Below are 3,522 nucleotides of genomic sequence, written 5' to 3'. Positions count from 1 at the left end.
ATTATGTAATGGTATCATTGGTGATATCTTCCTGTTTTGTTCAGAGCAGTTTTCATGTAATATGTCATCACTGTATGGTGGTAGGAGGGTTATAAGAGAACTACCATATGTATTGGGGTTTTTAATACAGTGTGGGGGGCACTTTTTAGGGCATTATACTGTGTGGGGAGCACCGATTCTGATAATGCTAAATTCAAAGGGTACCAGCAGCCTTTTCTCAATGGAAAATGTCCATCTCTTTTCTTGCACTAGTTTTGGCTTGCAAATACTGATCGAAATATTGTTGAATAAAACTGACCTGGTTGTGTAAAACGTCTGCATTTGGAATACTCGGAGGCTCATACGTTATTAAATACCTCTCGGTGACAAGCCTGACCTCACCCTGTGTGATACATACAAATACCACCCACTGCTCTCTTACACAATCCTACTTTCATTTCCTCCTCCTGCTGTCAGCGATGGCATCTGCTGCTCTGAGAAAGGAGCTAGAATGTTCCATCTGTCTGAGCATTTATACAGATCCTGTAACCCTGAGATGTGGACACAACTTCTGCCGGGGATGTATTGATCAGAACCTGAATACACAGGACGGGGCTGGAGTTTATTCCTGTCCTGAATGTAGAGAAGAGTTCCAGGAGCAGCCGAAACTGCAGAGGAACATAACTCTACGTAACGTGGTGGAGAATTTCCTGTCTACTCAGCCCCATCAGGAGGAGATCACCGGGATCTGCTGCACTTACTGTGTGGACTCTCCTGTACCGGCTGTGAGATCCTGTCTGCTGTGTGAGGCTTCTCTGTGTGATAATCACCTGAGAGTTCACAGCAAGTCACCAGAACACGTCCTGACCGATCCCAGCACTTCCCTGGAGAAGAGGAAATGTTCTGTCCATAAGAAGGTCCTGGAATATTACTGCACTGACGACAATGCTTGTATCTGTGTGTCCTGCTGTCTGATTGGATGGAGAACACAAGGGACATAAGATGGAGTCTCTAGATGAGGCCTTCAAAAAGAAGAAAAAAAACCTGAGAAATGTTCTGCAAAAACTGATGACAAAGAGAGAGAAGACTGAGGAAAGAGTCCGGAGTGTGGAGGAGCGCAGGAGAAAAGCTCAAGAAAAAGGATCTGGAGAAGCTGAGAGAGTCACTGCCCTGTTTATAGACATCAGGAGACGGCTGGACGACCTGGAGAAGAGGATCCTGAGTGAGATCTCCAGGCAGGAGGAGCAGCTGTCACTGTCACTGTCTGATGTCATACAGAAGCTGAAAATAAAGAAGGACGAGCTGTCCAGGAAGATGAGACACATTGAGGAGCTGTGTAACATGGCGGATCCACTGACTTTCTTACAGGATCCAGACACTGGTGACTTGAGTGATCCCGAGGAGGATGGAGGTGATGAGGACACAGGGGGACATGATGGAGGGGATGAGGACACAGGGGGGCATGATGGAGGTGATCGGGGTCTGGAGATCTCACACATATCACACACATTATCTGACATAATAAGAGGTGTAACTTTCTATATACAGGGTCCTGCAGACATATTACTGGATGTAAATACAGCTGATAATAATCTCCTTATATCAGACGACCTGAAAATTGCAAGGGCAGAACGGCAGAAACGTCCAGTAACAGCAGAGAGATTCAGGGATTGTCAGGTGATGAGCAGCCGGGGATTCTCCTCAGGACGACATTACTGGGATGTGGAGATCAGTGTGTTAATAATATGGAGGGTGGGGATGTGTTATCCCAGTATAGGCAGGTGGGGAGGTCAGGCAGAGATTGGAAAAAATAACAAGTCCTGGAGTTTGTTTGGAGGAGTGTGGTATGGTAAGAAGTATTCAGTGGAACATGACAGGAAAGTGATCCAGTTACCTTACCAGATCTCCAGTAATAGATTCCGGGTATATCTGGATTATGAGGCCGGGCGGCTGTCCTTCTATGAGCTGTGTGACCCCATCAGACACTTACACACCTTCACCACCACCTTCACCGAGCCCCTTCATGCTGTATTATGGCTATGTGATGGTTCTTTCAGGATATTAGGGGAGCAGCACCTGTGAGGAGCCGTCACTATAGAAGAAATCTGTCCAGAGTTGGTGACATCACAGGGAGCGGAATCCGATGGTTAAAGGGGAACTATCAGCAGGTTTTGTGAAAGCAAACCTGCTGATATCCCCCTGCAATCTCCCCCCTGAGATTGGGCACTTCAGTGGTTAATCTCTCACTAGCTACAGGTGCCTAGGAGATAGAACAAGACACTCTGTCCCCTAAAATGTAGCTATGAGCAGCTGGGTGCACAGACCATGGCTTCTCTGTGCAACCATTTGTAAGCCTAGATGAAGAACAAGTAGTTGGGAAAAATGATTACAGTCCTGCACTATAATCATTTTATCCAGAATAATAGGCAAACTCTAAATGTCAAGTCACTAAAAATAACCTTTGACATGTCATCAGTCAAAAGTTATTAATTAGAGTGGGTATCGCTGCTAACACACTGTGATCAGAAGAGAAAACCGGGAAGAGATATCGGCAGCGACATGCAATTCCCGTCCAACAGCGCAGTCCGTCAAATCGAAGCCTATGGGAAATTTTGAGTGGATTGAGCATTCACAATCCTTCCCTGGTTGTATCCTCTGATACGGGTGGGTGTCAGTAGTGAGAACTGCTCTGATCAATAACGTCTGACATGTCTAATGACAGATCAAAAAGTTCTTTTTAGTGACAGTGCCCATTTAAAATGTAGTGACAGACCTTTTGCAGGACTCCTCCTAGCTCTTATTTTTATAGATTGCTTTATTTGAAATGAATAATTGGTATTTTAGGGGTCTTATGCTGGTGTATTACAGGTGTTCACTGTAATAATGTAACAATAAATACAACAGATTTTATCACTGCAGCTGATTGATGAGATTTATTAATAAGAGAGAATAGTGACTGTGTATGTCATCTGTCATGTTGTGCAGTGTCAGGAGGCTGCACTACAGCCGGCACATCTACCATCTGCAAAACTACAAGAAGAGCTTCATACTGTGAAGAGTTTTCAGAAGGAGTTTTATGCTGCTATATCGTACTGCTGCCGCACTGCCCTGCCTGTCCCATTATTACTGTCCTGGGGGAAGACTTGCTGCAGAAATATAGACAACAGTCCCAGACTGTAGGGACTATGCATAAGAAAGCATTACTGCTGTTTGTGAAAAAGAACTAAAAATGCAGCCAGCCTCTTTAAGACCTTATCTGTACTTTGCCTCTTTCAGCTTTCCCTCCACCCTGACAGGTATGAGGCAGGTGATGGGCACTGCATGGTTTCCCCCAGATATAACACTTAGAACTGAGGCCAAAAGGATCAATCTTGGTTTCTTCATAGACAAGATTTTCGTTTCTCACAATGTGAAATTCCTTTCTCTGTCTCTAAGCTCTACAGGCAGCTCATTCCTGCTCCATACAATCCTGTCCCTGAGCTCTACAGGCAGCTCTTTCCTCCTCCACCCAGTCCTATCTCTGAGCTCTACAGGCAGCTCTTT

General features: G+C 45.2%; 1 pseudogene; it reads left to right on the top strand.

Moving 5' to 3' along the window:
• Window positions 1-458: 458 nt before the first annotated feature.
• LOC138771737 (E3 ubiquitin/ISG15 ligase TRIM25-like) lies at window positions 459-2,871 on the top strand (annotated as a pseudogene).
• Window positions 2,872-3,522: the final 651 nt, after the last annotated feature.

Source organism: Dendropsophus ebraccatus, chromosome 1 (assembly GCF_027789765.1).
Source record: "Dendropsophus ebraccatus isolate aDenEbr1 chromosome 1, aDenEbr1.pat, whole genome shotgun sequence".
Taxonomy (NCBI): Eukaryota; Metazoa; Chordata; class Amphibia; order Anura; family Hylidae; genus Dendropsophus; species Dendropsophus ebraccatus.
The sequence above is the reverse complement of the archived record's forward strand: the minus strand, read 5'-3'. Positions and strand labels throughout refer to the sequence as shown.